At 38.7% G+C, this 17061-nt stretch overlaps 1 long non-coding RNA gene across 6 annotated transcripts in view; it reads right to left on the bottom strand.

The window, feature by feature from the left end:
* The window catches only part of LOC106986380 (uncharacterized), a 47678-nt gene that overhangs the window by 12914 nt on the left and 17703 nt on the right, over positions 1 to 17061 (bottom strand). For 4 of the 6 annotated variants that reach the window (XR_008291163.1, XR_008291160.1, XR_008291161.1 and 1 more), the window contains 2 exons: positions 15210 to 15301; positions 13358 to 13996 (listed from right to left, as the gene is read on the bottom strand). This is a non-coding gene — a long non-coding RNA (uncharacterized LOC106986380). Of the gene's footprint in view, positions 1 to 6395; positions 6511 to 13357; positions 13997 to 15209; positions 15302 to 17061 lie in introns of those variants that run through there. The other 2 variants (XR_008291162.1, XR_008291164.1) reach the window with 2 other exon arrangements.

Raw genomic sequence — 17061 nt, 5'->3', positions numbered from 1 at the left:
TGATCTGAGAAGAGAAAAGGGAACAAAGAAAGAACAAAGGGCACTAGGAGACCGACTTGCCTGGATGGCTGGATAGTGACAGTTACCTGGGTACAACCAGTAATAATGGCTCAGATCAAATGATTTCTGAAAATTATTTCAAAGGATATTTGATAGAGCTCATGAGATATTCCCAAACACACAAGCTCATTCTTCTGATATGTGTGAGGAGATAATGCTCATTAACAAAAAGGGAGGAATTAGATTTTTAAAGTTTCTAACAGGTCACAACATTGCTATGGAACACCCAGTATCATGTCACTGCTCTCCACCTCACTGCATTTAACTTACTCTCGGTCCATACTTGCAATTACTTCCCATAAGGTGAGAACTCTAGTCTGGGTTGTTTGTAGGTGAAGAGGCAGTCTTATCTTTTCCATGTTGCCTCATGGGATTAGGCAATTAGATACTTTGACTTGTTCAAGCAGTATTTGATGACAGCCTCTGATCCCTCCTTCCCCAACCAAATCATTGCTTAACTCTCTTTTAAGACAATGTTATTTCAGAGGACTCTGTTGGCAAACAAGGTGGCATTTTATTGTGCAACTGCATTTAAATCCAGCCTAGTCCACACTGGCTTTCCCGAAGAGAAGGTTTTCTGGAATAATGGACAGTGTTCAGGACTGGGTGTCACATGCCATGGATCTAAATCCTAGCTCTGAAATTACCAGGGGTATGAGTATAGGGAAAGTACTTAACCTCTTTTTAAAAAAAAAATTTTTTTTTCAATGTTTGGTTTTGAGACGGAGACAGGCAGAGTATTGAGCCCAGGAGGGACAGAGAGAGAGGCTCCAGGCTCTCAGCTTTCAGCAAAGAGCCCGGCACGGGGCTCGAACCCATGAACCACAAGATCATGACCTGAGCCAAAGTCGGACACTTAAACGACTGAGCCACCCAGGCGCCCCCAAAGTACTTAGCCTCCTTGACCCTCAGTCTCTCATTTAAAACTGGGGTCTGGATACCTGACTCACAGGACCCTTAAAGGGCAGAATGAGATGATTGGCTGGAAAGTGCCTGGCTTCTAGCGGGGCCCAAAAGAAACTTTCACTGGATCTGAACTCTTTAGCTTTCCAGAAATATGGAATCAAAAACTAGGAACCCAGTAACTTCCTGGCATCCAGGGTGCCCTGCGTGAGAATGCGGATTCTTTTATGTTTATATACGCATTGCTACACCTAAAAAATGCCACACATCCACCTCACAGAACAGGAATGACTGGCAGATAGCACTGACCTTCTCCCAGGAAATCACAGATTTTCAAAACAAGCACTTTTTAAAATTACATAAGTATGCAGTACGAATCAGAAAAGAGGCTGTCTTTAGTTGTTTGATCAACATTTCATTTTCTGTAGCTTCCACCTTCTTACTGCTGGCCTGCTATCTCCCTCAATAGGAGAAGAAGGCTACTGGGATATTTGTTACAATTGTCTGCTTAAGGTTCTTTGGCAGATCACATGTTTTACTTAATTAAATAATGTCCCAATTAATTGATTTGTTTGTAGACATTCTTAATTTAGTAAATGCTGAGCAGAATGCTAAAAATACCATTATATTTCTGACAGAGGCACCACTAAAGTCTGATAATTGATAGCTTTGCTGTTTTTTCTGATGGCCTGAAAAGCTTTTAAAGCTAAATTCTGTAATCATGTTCATCTTTGGAAATTAGTTTTGTGAAACCACACATTTAGTTCTTGCTGAGAAATCTCATTTTACTCATTTTAACATAATTTATAATGCATAAACTAAATTAGCTTTTGTAGCTAAGCCAGCACATTTTTCTTTAATTTTTATCTCATCCTAATATATTTTTGACCTTGAAAACTGTAATGTCTGTTGGATATTGAAGCCTCTGAACAAAGAAAATCATTTCCATTCCATCACTATGGTTACACTTTCTTCGCTCTCCAGCACTGAACAGCGCTGAAAGTGTTGAATCTGGATTCCTCAGGAGGGCAAGGGGAACCTCACGTAATATCATTTAGTTCTGATTAAATAAACACATATACCTAACAGAACCCAGGAAAGTAGCAAATTACTCCACTCTGTTTACCTTGCATGTGATACGACTAATGGCGAGGGGCAATATATCACCCAGAGTTAACTCGCTGCAGGTTCTGTTGTGTGTGGTTTCTCCCGAGGCAGCCATACATACACATTCGTCTCAAAAACACAGTCAAAATGCCAGGCAGCTCCTAACACCTCTGGTCCTCCCGAAGTCAAAGCGGTTTCATCCCTTCCTAACAACAGAGAACTTTAAGCGTGAATCATACGGTTCCCTGTCCACCAGAGACATGTTTCAAACGAGCTGGAGACATGTCTCCCATCCTGCTAAAATGGCTCTGGCTGCCCTACAAAAGCAAGAAAAGGAAGTGGTCATTCAAACAAATGCTATCCTTGCTGCCTCTGATAGAAAAAAAAAAAAAAAAAACAAAACTCTTTACAGAGGGCACCATTTGGTAAAATGTTGCTTGAATTTCTTTTCTGACACAGCTGGTTCACAATGTTAACTACGGTAGGTTTTCTGTTTTTTCTTCTCCTCAGCAGTTCATGCATCAAAGGCATCTTGCAGAGAAGTGTTGGCAAGAGTCAGTATCTTCAAGTGGCCCTAAGTGCTTAAAAGAGTATATCCAATCAGTGTTGTGGCAAATGAAATCCATGTAAGCTGAGATGGAATGTCTCATTCCTAAAATTCTTATGCAAACACATTTCCAACTACCTTGATTGGGTTGTGCAAAAGCAATGCATAGCTATAAATTTCCGCAGCAAATGATTTTCCAAAGTGGGGTAGGGCAGGAAACTCTTGGCAATATGCTAGAGCCCAGGTAGAAGAGAAATCTGCATCTTTAATAGCTTTTGGGTACAGGGACCACACGGTAATCACCCCTGTGGCCTGGCACAGGGCTTGCCCACACTGAACGTGCCATAAATAGTAGTGGTGTGGAAGAATAGGTAGATGGATGAAAAGCTCACTGTTTTATAAGATTTAAAGATTCTTTGATGGTGGGACATGACACGCTGGCACTCGGAGAGATGAGAGGCAGAACTCTTTGTAACTTAGGGTTCCAAATGAGAGAAGGCTGTCAGGCAGGGTCAAACAGGGGGTTCCACCCAGGACAAGGTAACAGCAAGCTGGGGCAAGAGGGAGCAGCTTATGGATGGCAAATGGAACGCAGCTCCGTCCAGGCGTCCTGTACTCCCTGCGGATTGGCTAATTCGAACAGTTCCGGAGGCTCTAGGTCACAGGGACTGGTGGTCTGGCACCCGGGCCCCTGGGTAATTAATTAAGGCTAGTGCATAATGGCCTAGGGGCCTCAGAGTGTGAGAACCTGACGAGGGAAGTGATTGAGGTACAGATTTCATAAAGCTGCTCAAGAATGGGGCATGCCTGTAACCAGGGCCTCAAAACTGGATCAACTTTTTTTTTTTTTTTTTTTTTTTAGAAAACTCTTATACGCAGCTGTCCATGGAAGGAGAGAATCCAGTCGAAATTTAGGAAAGCATCACATGTCATTTAAAGGCAACTAAAATATCAATAAAGTATCACAGGGAGTGTTTAACAAAAGCGAACCTAACCCCTACTTCTGCTAACTATAAACATAATTACAAAATAGTTTATCAGAAGTCTCTTGGCAGGATTATCAAGTTTTTATAACTTAGTTTTGGTGGGTAAAAGACCAAAAAACTTTTTGAAAAAGCAACTCACAAACACTTTGCATATTTTAATAGCCTCAAATGTTTTCCTATGATGTGTTGGGGTCAATTGTGTACTTGGGCTGGCTAGGACATCTATATTTTTATTTTTATTTAAAAAAATTTTTTTAATGTTTATTTATTCTTGAGACAGAGAGAGAGAGAGAGAGAGACAGACAGACAGACAGACAAAGTGCAAGCTGGGGAGGGGGAGAGAAAGACGGAGACACAGAACCTGAAACAGGCTCCAGGCTCTGAGCTGTCAGCACAGAGCCAGACGTGGGGCACGAACCCACGAACCATGGGACCATGACCTGAGCAGAAGTCAGACACTCAACCGACTGAGCCACCCAGGAGCCCCTCTATATTTTTAAAAGCAAAGTAGCTGGGACTGTCCAAGTTCAGGAAGGGCTGCCATCATATAGCATGCTGTGTCAGAGGCGGAAATCAAAAGCTAGCTGTGACAGAGCAAGAATGCCCCACAGATGTCCCCACCCTAATCCCCAGTGAGTATGCTACCTGACGAGGGAAATTACTTGACAAGGGAAATTAAGGCTGCAGCTGGAATTAAGATTGCTAATCAAGTGACTTTAAAATAGATTACCCAGGTGGGCCCAGTGGAATCACAAGGGTAAGTAAAAGCAGTCCAGGGAGACAGAAGGGGAAGTCAAAGTGATGAGAAGGGAGGAGGGCTTCACCCACTAAGCAGGCTTTGGAGAGGGAAATGGGGAGGGGCCAAGACCTAGGAGCGTGGGCAGCCTCTAGATGCTGAAAAGGCAAGGAAACACTTTCTCCCATGGAGCCTTCAGAAAGAAGTGGTGCCCTGCAGCTGACCTGGTGTTAGACCCACGACACTTAATAATGCACTTCTGACCTACAGAACTATATGATAATGCATTGGTGGATCTTGAAACCACTACATTTGTGACAGTTTTTTACAGCGGCAAATATGAAACTAATGACCAAACTCCCAAAGCATAAAATTATTGCTGCTTTCTTCCCAGATTTTCTTCACCCAAAGTTTTGCTTAACGTGGAGGCAAACACTCAATGACTTGTCCAGGTTCAGCCGATGTTTTGGTTGAAACATTTGCGTGTCTAATATATAATTCATGACAACCTCATTCTGAAAGCATTTTCTGTTAATGTATCCTCCTTCATTCTCAAATATCAACTCTCTTTGAATATTTATATTTAAAAATAAAATCTAAACCTATTTTGGTTTTGTAGAAGGTGACACTGGACCAGAAGAAACTTGCTTCTCAGACCACAGTGCCTACTTTGTGGACTTCAAATGCCCAGTAACAGTCAAGGAAGAAAGCCACACATCCTGCTATTAACGTAATTATTTTACTTTCCTTCTTCATATTCATTCTTGTATACTCAAAAGAATACATTTCATACTAACCCCCTTTGTTAGACGTGGAAGATATCAGAAATTATACCGTGTTTTGAATGGAACACACTGAGTGAACAGTAAAGCCAAAGTGGTTTCAAGGTCAAAGAGTTTGACAGGACAGGACAGTGGCTAGAAAAATGCAAGGTGGCTGAGTTGTGGTAGCAGGGATCCTTCATGGGCAGGCATTATTCTAAGCTGCTTATCACGTCTTTGGGTAAATATCAAGAGGTGCATAATCTAGAGAGCAGATCACCAAGTACAGGGTGAGATCAAGGCGAATGTCAACCCCAGCTTCACTCCCGAGTACCAGTGGGCAGTTTTCACGTAACCTCCCTGTGTTTTTGTGTGACCTCTCTCTCTTTTTGTGCGACCTTCCTCTGTTTCAACAGCTAAATCAAAATGCTTCTGTCTCTTGCAGGGATATACTATTCCCTTTACTTCCCATTTGTTTCCCTTAATGGAGTTTTGATTTTTTGATCTCTTCTGCTTTTTTCTTTTCTGAGTTCAGAAAGCCTGAGTATCTGATTTCCCTCTCCTTTTTCTCTCTTATCTTTCCAATCTAGTTTTTAAATGTCACTTTTAGTCAAGGGTCTTTCTGTTTTTATACCGGGCTTGTCTTATTTCCCCTTTCTGTGAGAGGAAAGTTCTTTAAAAATTCACTTTGTAACTGTCGTTTACTTTTATTGTTGTTGTTTTTAATAACAAAACTTTGTATCTCAGAAGAAGTAGTGATAATAAAATGTCCAGAGGCAAATTTACTCCCTCTGTCAGCATCTTTTCATTGAATGCCACCTTACTTCATGATAAACTTCAGGGAGGAAAAAGATGAATAAGGCAGCCATTGCCCTCAAGAAATTCACCCACTAGTAAAGAAGAAAACAACCCTATTACAGAAAATAACTCAAGGAATGTGATGACCGGCTCCTGAAGGACTTGAGGTATATACACTCCTCATACAAGAGCATTGTATGCTCTTCCCCTCCTTTCTTATCATCATTCTGGAACACTCAGAATAGTGCATCTCAGCCCCAAATCCCTGTAGCTGCAACACAATCTAAGAGAAAGGTAACTAAGCAGGCATCCACTCCACCGCTGTCCCACAAGTACCCAAACTTCAAAAACATCAACAGAAAGAACAGGGAGAGGCACCTGGCTGGCTCAGATGGTGGAAGATATGACTCTTTATGTTAGGGTTGTTGAGTTTGAGCCCCAAGTTGAGTGTGGAGACTGCTTAAAAATAAAATCTTAAAGAAAAGGGGGGAAGGCACCTGGGAGGCTCAGTCGGTTAAGCGTCCAACTCTTGATCTCAGCTTGAGCTAAGTCTTGATCTCAGGGTCTTGAGTTCAAGCCCTTCATTGGGCTGAGCACTGGGCGTGAAGCCTACTGTGGAAAAAAAGAAAAGAGGAGAGTACTAAAGCACACTAAGTACTCTTCAAGACCATTCTTGGTACACTCACAGTGCTAAAACATCCTTTGAAGTCACTGAAAATTGGCTCAGGAAAGGGACAAAAGAGGTTGAAACGAGGCAACAAATGAATTCTAACCACCTGGAACATTCAATTAATAAAGAAACCTATTTTCACACTGGAAAAAAATGTTTCTAAGCAAATCTCAGAGAATCTTAATCTATACACTTATTCTCATCCCTAAGGCTTTTCTCCCCTTCATATATTTTTTTCCTTTCTCCTAATCCTTTCAAAGCCATCTTCAGTCACTAACTGGTGCTGATTCTACCTTAGAGATGTCTAAATCTATCCCCTCCTTTTAATTGCTAACTACAGTTTCCTTTGATGGCTATAATATGTCTTTTCATTCTCTTGCTGGTGGCCATTTGGGTTGTTTCAGTTTGGGGCCATTAATAGAGTGGCAATGAATACTCATATAAAAGGCTTCTTGTGGACATATGTCCAATATGTGGACATATTTATCTTGGTAAAATACTTAGGAGTGGAATTATTTGGTTATAAGGTAGAAACATGTTTTATTTTATAAGAAATTGTCAGTTTCCAAGTTGGTTGTACCAGTTGTACTCTTACCAGTGATGTGAGAGACTCTAATTGCTTCACATCCCAGCCAACATTTAGTGTTGTCAGCCTTTTTAAATTTAAGCCATCCTATAAATATAGTGATATTTTAATACTAATTTGCATTCCCCAATAACCAATAATGTATAATTTTTCAAGTGTTTATTGGTCATTTATAGATCTTCCTTTACAAAGTGTCTAGTTTGCCTATTTGTTATTGATCTCTCTTCTCACTGTTGAATTGAAGGTGTTCTTTATATACTCTACATACAAGTCCTTTGCCATATACTTGTATAGTATTATGAATATTTGTTCCCACAATAACCTATTCACTTTCTTAATGAATACTCTTAGTGAACAGAAGTTCATGATTTTGAATAACAATGTATCAATTCTTTCCTTTATGATTATTATTTTCCAAGAAGACTTTACCTATCTCAGGGTTATGAAGATATTCCATTATATAGTGTTAGAAACTTCATACTTTCAGCTTTTGTGTCAGGTCCACAACCCATCTTTTTTTTTTTTTAACGTTTATCTATTTTGAGAGAGAGAAAGAGGGAGAGGGAGAGAGAGAGGGAGGGAGGGCGGGGTAGGGAGGAGGGGTTGAGAGAGACAGAGAGAATGAGCAGGGGAGGGGCAGAGAGAAGGGGAGAGAGGAGAATCCCAAGCAGGCTCCATGCTCAGTGTAAAGCCCGATGTGGGGCTTGATCTCACAACTGTGAGATCATGACCTGAGCCAAAATTAAGAGTAGGATGCTTAACTTACTGAGCCACCCAGGCACCCTCCACAACCCATCTTGAAATAATTTTTGAGTGAAATGCGAAGTTAGGGCTGAGTTGATTTGGAGGTTTTTGTCCTCCTCGCTGTGAATATCCAGTGATTGAGCATCATTTCTTGAAAAGAATTTCTTTTTTCCCACTGAATATAGCTTTGACTCTTGTGTTAAAAATCACATTGACTATATAACTAATTGTCTATTTCCAAACTCTCTATTCTGTTTCATCAAGCTTAAAGATCTATTGTTAGTCACTATCACAATGATCACACTTACTTCATTAGTGTAACTTCATGGTGTGTCCTGAAATCAGCTAGTATATATCTTTTAATTTGTTTCTCCTCTTCAAGATTTTTTTTTTAAACTGTTCTAGGTAGGTCCTTTGCATTTCCAAGTAACCTTAGAATTAACTTGCCAATTTTTAGAAGAAAAAAGCCTTGGGATTTTGAGATTGCATTGAAAATCTATAGATAAACTTTGGAAATTTTACATCTTACATTAAATTTACATTGACCTATTCCTCCAATCCATGAATATTGTTTATTTATTCCCTTATGTAGATCTTTAGTTGTCCTCAGTAGTATTTTTTAGTTTTCAATGAGGAGTTCTTGGGTATATTTATTTAATGTTTTGAAGCTAGTGCAAGCAATGGGTTTTTAAAATTCAATCTTCAAATTGTGTTGCTGTTACATAGAAATGCAATTAATTTTTGTATATCAACACTGTATTCTGTGGCCTTACTAAATTCATATGTTGGTTCTAGGATCTTTTTTGATAAATCTCATAAAATTTTCTATGTATATATTTATATTGCCATTTTTCCTTTTGTATGTTTTTTATTTTTGCTTTACTACACTAGCCACTACTTGGAGCACAATGTTGAATAGAAGTAATAGAAGTAGCCTTCTTTGTCTTGTTCCAATATCATATGGAAAACATTCAGTATTTCACCATTAATTTGCTGCAGGTGTTGTTGGATTGAGAGACTCCCTGCTATTCCTACTATGCTGAAAGTTTTTATCATAAGAAGTGTTAAATTTTGTATTTTTTCTGCGTTTTAGCTAATCACATAATTTTTCTTTTTAATCTGTTAATGTGATATTGTACCTTAATTGATTTCATTAATTTTATTAAATTGATTCAATTAATTGGTTTTCAAATGTTGAAACAATATTGCATTCACTTGGACAAATCCCACTTTGTCAAATATACTATCTGATTATATATTTCTAAATTCAGTTATTCTAAATTCAAATATATTTATATTTTAATTTTAGAGAAAGAGAGTGTGCGAGCAGGGAAGAACGGGAGAGGGAGACAGAGAATCTTAAGTGGAGCCTGACATGGGGATTCTACCCCAGAACCCTGGGGTCATGACCTGAGCTGAAATCGAGTTGGTTGCTCAACCAAGTGAGCCACCCAAACACCCTTAAGTTATAAATTTAACTTATTTAAATTCAACACAGTTATAATGTTATTAAGTTTTTTAATTTCAGGGCATAGTCATTCATAGCATTTTTCTTCCTCATCATTAATGTCCACATCATCTATAGTGATGGCCCCTTTTATATTTATGGTATTGATAGTTTGAAATTCCTATTTTCTATTAAAAATTTTATCAGTATAGCTGGGACAACTCTTCCCAAGTAGGACTGCATAAAAGAATTAAGCCCTAATGCTCTAAAGCATCTATTGTATAATATGAAATAAACTTTTTTCTACTGATCTAAAATGTATTGGCTGTGTAACTTAGAATAGAGAAAATAGACAATCTAATACTATTAAGTCTAATTTTCTTGCAGAACCCCAGCTGAGAAAGATCAATTCTCAATTTTATTCATCTTTTCTGATAATCAATTTTTTATTTCATTGATTTGTTTTATTGTCTGTTCATTTTAGGTTTCATCAATTTCTATTCCTTATTATTTCCTTCCCTCTGTTCACTTTGGGTATAATTTCCTTTGCTTCTTCTATCTTCCTAAGGTACAAATATATATGGTTGATTTAAAATCATTCTTCTTTCTAAGATTTGCCATTATAAATTTCCATCTAAACAATGTTTTCCCTGTACCCCACAAACTTCGATACTTTATGTTTTTATTACCATTTACTAAAATAGTCCTTAATTATCTTTGTAATTTTTTATTTGGTGAATGTATTATTTAGAAGTGTGTTTCTTATTCTAAATATTTGAGAACTGTGTCAATATTTTGTTATTGATTTCTAATTTAATTTTTTGACAGAAAATATGCTCTAAAAGATTTCAATAATGTTAAATTTGTGAACACATTTTAATGGTTCAGCAAATAGTCTCTCTTGATAAATATCCGATGTACACTTCAAAAGAAAATGTCCTAAATTGTTGAATAGTGTGCTATAATTATCTATTGGGTCAAGTTGGCTGATAGCAGTGTTTAAATCTATATCTTCAGAGTTTCTAGTCTATTTGTCAAATCAGTTACTGAGAAAAGTGTTAAAATGTCCAACTCTGATACTGGATGTGTCTATTTTTGCTTTTAGTCCTATCACTTTTTGACTTACACGTTTTGAGGCTCTGTCACAGTTGCATTCACATTTAAGATTGTTTTGTCTTCTTGATGAATAATAATTAATTCATTATTTATGTCATTATGAAACAGTCCTTTTTATCTCTGGTAATACTCTTTTCCTTGAACTCTACTTTGTCTATCCTTGATGTAATTATTGCATCTTTATCATGATCAATGGGTTTTTTTTCTCTTTTAACCGTCTATGTCTTTATGTTTAAAATACAACTCATATGGGGTCCCTGGGTGGCTCAGTTGGTTAAGCGTCCTACTTTGGCTCAGGTCGTGATCTCACAGTTTGTGAGTTCAAGCCCTGCATGGGGTTCTGTGCTGACAGCTCAGAGCCTGGAGCCTGATTTGGATTCTGTGTCTCCTTCTCTCTCTGCCCCTCCCCCACTTGTGCTCAGTCTCTCTCTCTCTCTCAAAAATAATAATAAACATTAAAAAAATTAAAATGCATCTCATGTAACTTATTGGAATGGCTGAAGTAAAATAACAGTGACAAAGACTCAGTAAAACTGGATCACTCATATACTGCTAGCGGATTATAAAATGATAAAGCTACTCTGGAAAAGAGTTTCTTACAAAACTAAACATTGTGATTACCATAGAACTCAGCAGTTGTACTGTTGGGCATTTATCCCAGAGAAGTGAAAACTTATGTCCGTACAAAAAAACCTGTCCACATATGTACACAGATTTATTTGTAATAGCCAAAAAGTGGGGACAATCCAGAGGCCCTTCAATGGATGAGCAGTGAAACAAACAATGATACATCCACATTATAGACTATTACTCAGTAATAAAAGGAACAAATTATCAATACACGCAACAACTTGAATGTATCTCCAGGGAATTAAATCAAGTGCAAAAAGCAAATCCCCAAAGGTTGACTACTATGTAATATAATTTATTATATTCTTGCGATGAAAAAGTCATAGAAATAGAGAACAGATTAGTGGTTGCTAGGGGTTAGGGATCGGGGACTGGAAGGGAGGTGGGTGTGGCAAAAGAAAAAAAAAAGAGCAACAGATCGGCTGATTTCAAGATCTGTGCTTATTTCTGGGTCTGTTGCTATTGACTCATTTTTCTCCTACTTAAGTGTCACATTTTCCTACTTCCTTGCATATCTTCTCATATATTATGTATACTCAATTATGGATTCTATGCTGTTATAGAAGTCTGAATGTTAAGACTATTGTATTTGGTTATGGCATTTAATTTATTGACAGATCAGCTTTATTCTATCAGGGTTTGGTTTTAAGCTTTTTTGATGATGAATCTAGAGTAGCCCTACTCTTCAGTTATAAATTTTGCGGGGTCTCAATTGAATGCCCGGGGTGTTTATGAGGTCCCTCCATGTTGGATGGTGTAACTCCATCTTCCTGTACTATGCAACCTCCAAGATTCTGCTCAGTTCAGTTATCCAATAGCTATTTTCTGCCTCATCTTACTGAATCTTGATCTATGCATACCCAGCTTTCTATTCACCCCAAAACTCAAGGAGACCCTGATGCAGATTTCTGAAGCCATCTTATGTATCTGTCTACTCCTCAGTAACCTGATCTGTAACTTCCTGCTACATCAGCAGCCCCAAACTCTACTCTCTCCTGCCTCTAGTCAGTGATACCACTGCTCAAAAAGAAACAAACACACTTTTTAAAAAAATTGGGCTCAACTTGTTTTCATTTGGGCTTCACTTATTTGAGCTGAGGTTTGGATGGTGGCCCCAGGCAGAAAGCTGTAGTAAAATATGGTGTTTTCCCTATCTCAAGCATCGCAGTCCTGTGCTATCTGTTGTCCAACGTCTGAAAACAGTTTATTCATACGCTTTGCCCAGTTTTACAGTTCTTCAGAGAAGAAAGGCTAAGTCCCATAACCGTTTCTCCACAATGGCTGCCACTGCATCTACACTTAAACATAATTCTTTGTCATGAAAGCTCCATGAAATAAATACTTTTAAATCACTTTCTGGCTAAGAAGAAAGACCAAACTTAGATAAGTTAAACATTTTCTGTTATTCCTTAAGTCCCTCACGGGTAAAAGCAAAATTTATTCATTCTGTTCTTCATTGTGCTTTATGCGGTCCTTGGTACACAACAGATGCTGAATAAATAAACTAACATTTTCAACATTACACATATGGAAAACCTAAATGTCCAAGAAGACAAGTGGGGAAAGAGGAAGAAACTAATATTGGTTAAGTGCTTGGATTTGCAAACTACAGATCACAGGCCCAGAGTGACCCACAGGTCTTTTTTAAATAAAGTTTTATTGGAACACAGCCACACTCATTCTTTTACATATTGTCTCTGGCTGCTTTCATGCTATGATGACTAACTTGAGTAGTTAGGCCTGCACAGCCTAAAATATTTACTATCTGGTCCTGGGCAGAAGTCTGCCAACCCCTGATTTAGTGTATGTTATATGCCAGGCAATCTGCTCAGCACTGTTACATACTTTTCACCTCATTAAATTTCCCAGCCATGTTGTGAAATAATAAATAACGCCATTATCCAGATGTGGACTCTGAGACCCAGAAAGGTAACGTGTCCCAGGTTTTATGGCTCGTGAGTGGCAGAGCACAAATTTGAATTCTGACTTGTCAGACTCTGACACCTATGCTTTTTTTACTTCTAACAGTCAGAGAACCTCGCAAAGATATGGAAAATGCTAAACGGGAGGGCCCTTTTTGTGATTTGCATATCATCACATATGGGCAAGTAGAACTCATGCTAAAGTAAGCTGAAGAGCTGGCTTTATATCCTATAATAAAAATAGTTAATACCATTACTAGAAGAAGTGTTTTATATGTCAACCCCTGTACTGATTAAAAATTATGTGCATGTGGGGTGTGTGATATATACACATCACATGCACATATATAGGTGTATGTATATATATATATATATGGATATATATATGGATATATATATATGGATATAAGTATATGTGTGTATACATACATATAATTTTATTTTATTTCTTCATATTCTGTGAGGCTATTTTAGGTACAGGAAGAAATGCCTAGAAAGTTTATATTACAAGACGGTAACCAGTAAATCAAGCGTTCAACCTGATTTTCCCAACTCACTAATGCTCTGTGTACACCTGCTTTCCATTCTTTCTCAACTCTTCCCTAGGTTTTCATGACTTCAAATGCCCATCCCAGGGCATGAGGGAGAATGTCGCACAGGTCCCCTCTGGTCACACAAAGTACCAAAGCCCCTCTTGCCAATGGCTCTTATGGGCTTCCTTGGCAGTCTTCCAGCCCTCACTCGCAGCCCTGTCAAGATGTGATGCGTTTCTTTCCTCTCTCTTTTTAAGTGCTTGAAGCTCTGAGCCATCATCATTTAATTTTAAATTATCTTCTGATTTCCTACGTGGGCCGAGAATGAGAGTAGTCTGGGGAAAAACGGTAGTGACAATAAACGAGAAGGGAAGCATTTGTGAAAATCTTTTTCTTCTTTTCAAGAAGAGTTGTAATAGTGTTTTGTATCAACATGACTCCTGCCTTCAGCTGTAACAAAGTTAGAGAAAATGTTGGTGCTATAAATTGAGAGTTCAGGAGGTAACTCTATTGACCCAGTCTTTTCAATGGGATTGGTATTATAGGTTTCCCGCATAGAAACCAGTGTAGAAATATTTCTAAAGTAATTTCATCTTTGCCAGTAGCCCTTTCCTCCCCCCTTATGTCTCTTCTCTTTCCCAAGGTGTCCCTAAGTTCTTCGATCTCCTGGCGTCTCCTGTTCATGCTCTCCTTCCAAACCTCCATAACTTCCTGTGGTGCCTGAGATCAAATCACTCAGGGGGCAAAGATAGGGACATAACTTACCATTTGCTAAATTGGGTTTTCTTATAACTGGTTCAAAAGAGAGCTCTCTCATAATAGACCAATAAATGTTATACAGACACAAAGAATGTTAAATCTACACGACAACTAAGGGTCTGATGAAATATGGATGCCATGTCTACAGACCATTTTTTGGGAGGATTTTTGTTCATGTAAAGATAAAGGGATACAGGTCAGAGTTACCCTCATGGGTGCTCTGAGTAGGTTGTTTTATTTTTAGAGATGTTACAAAGGTAAGAAATGGCAGTGGAGTAAGCATGTAAAACCTGAATGCAAATGTGACATCTTCTGTAGCCAGCCAGAAAATTCCAGGTGCTTTAAGACTGTGCAGTCATTCGTCCAGTAATAGACACCACACTACATTCTATCCCAAAGGGATCAGGATTGGGCTTGACAGCCTAGGGGAGACTGAGGAGTCAAAAAATCACAGCAAAGGAGAAGTGAACCACTAAGTGGGACAATAGTCCCCCAGGGGCTAGGAAAACTGGCCACCATTTCAACTACACCCTCACCAAAAGTTTTTAATTGAGTCTATTGAGAATATTCCTTTTTCCTTGTGGGGATACATCCTTGATTTTATAATAACAGTTAACAAGAACAGTTGAGTTCATTTTAGAACCAACAGCTGGAACACACCAGTTCCATAAAGCAAAAGCTGTCTTTCCAATTTAAGTCATCATGTAAAAGCTTCTACCATGCCCTTTGGATTATGCCTATCCTCAATCAGCTCACTTCCTTCCAGCCTGCCCATTTCCGTAAACACCATCTTTCCTGCCATCCAAACCTTAACTTGGCTTCCCCTTTCTCCTTCATTTCCTGACATCTAACCCATTGGGGGATGCTGGCCTTACCGACAGCACCAGTAGCTGATCAGAGTTACCTTGAGAAGCAGCAACTGTCAAAGACATTTCCAACATCATCAGTAAATAGTCACTTGACCTTCACCATTTCTCTGCTCTCTGCTTCAAGTGCCTGTGAAAGAGTTAGGGAAAAAAAAAAAGATTAAATGAGTGCACTGCAGGTTACCTGGCTTGGGTTGTTGGGTCCGAGTTGGACAAAGGGAAAGAAATGAGACTGGAACTTGAGACTTACATGGGCTGGGCTTTGTCCTAACTAAAAAGGCCTAAAAAAGCAATGGAATCCTTGTAAGATGTTAATGGAGGACAAGAATGGAGTCAATTGGCAGAGCGTGTTTAAGTTGGTGACCGAAAAACAGTAAGGCCTTCCCAGCCTTGTACTCCACTGAATTCAGACTGATGAACAGATTACGCTGTTTTTGTAACTTAATTTGCATAGCCAAGACCCAAGCTCAGGCTAGTGAAGAAAACATAGTTTTTGGAATCACAGAAGCCCAGTTTCAAACCTCTGTCACTTAATACCTGGGTGAACTGGATTATACCACATCTCTTGAGTATGTTTTTGCATCTATAAAGTGACAACAGCATCCACCTACAGCATCATGAGAATGACTAAGGATGATGTGTAGCAGGTGACTACCACAATACTGGACATGATAAACATTCAACAAATCATTCTATTGTCATATTTGATTATCTATATAATGTCCGTCTCTCTCATTTCCATCAATTCAAATGCTATGGCTCTTCTTCATGTTCCACCTCTTTATGGATCCATCCCCAACTATATATGAGAGTTTCCTTCAAGTATTTGAAAGTGATTGTCAGAAAAAAAAAAAAAAAGTGGACATTCTGTACAGCTCCTACAGGGCAATTTTAGATAGAAATAAATAAAAAGAAACCGATTCTAGTTCAGCATCTGAAATAGGTTTCCAACAATTTAAGCTAATCAATAACAGATTAGAAATAGTGAACTCATCTCCACAAACGGGGATGCTGCTGAATGCTGCCACATAACAGCATACGTAAGATTTAGTAGCTGATAGATGGAGGTTTAAATCCCGAACCCACCACGTCCTGGCAGCAGGACCCTGGCCAAGTTGTGTACTGTCTCTACATCTGTTCCTTTAGTGTGAAAACTGGTCTTAATAATACCTATGGTGCCAGGGTTGTTCCGAAGATTAAATGTCATAGGAACCTCCACCACCAAAACAAAACACAATCTCAGCCTCCTTGGGGACCACGGTAACAAAGATAAGGACAGAGACCTGCTGGACTCATAAAACCTTAGGAAGGTGGAGAGGCCTCACAGTACCTGCCAATGATCACAGAAGCTGGCAAGACAAGAGCCAAAGCCCAGACCAGAGAACGGTATCTTGACACAACCTTTTAAAGACAAAAACCTCTTCCTACACTTGCAAAGATTTCATGGTATCCTCAAACAGTAGCCCTCACTGTGATAATATCCCACATCCAATGATGGGAGAGCAGGGGCACTTTCCAGAGGGAATGCGCTGACATTATGCAAATGGCACTTTGCTTCCTTTCCAGATGTTCCAAAAAGTTCCAGGTAGATTCAGGTGCTGTGTACCAATTATTTGGAACAATTGCACTCTCTACAATTTCTCTAATAAATATGTCAATTTTACCAACCCCCTACATATTTTCCCACCTTTACTGAAATACAATTGACATCTAACACTGTGTAAGTTTAAGGTATATAATGTGTTGACTTGACACACTTGTATACACTGTAAAGTAATTACCACCATATTGTTGCTAACACCTGCCTCATATCACCTAATTATTCTTTTTTTTGTGGTGAGAACATTTAAAATCTACTATTTTAGTAACTTTCAAGTAAATAACAGAGTA

This window comes from Acinonyx jubatus, chromosome D4 (assembly GCF_027475565.1).
Source record: "Acinonyx jubatus isolate Ajub_Pintada_27869175 chromosome D4, VMU_Ajub_asm_v1.0, whole genome shotgun sequence".
Lineage (NCBI taxonomy): Eukaryota > Metazoa > Chordata > Mammalia > Carnivora > Felidae > Acinonyx > Acinonyx jubatus.
Note: the sequence above shows the minus strand (reverse complement) of the source record. Positions and strands in the feature narration are given on the sequence as shown.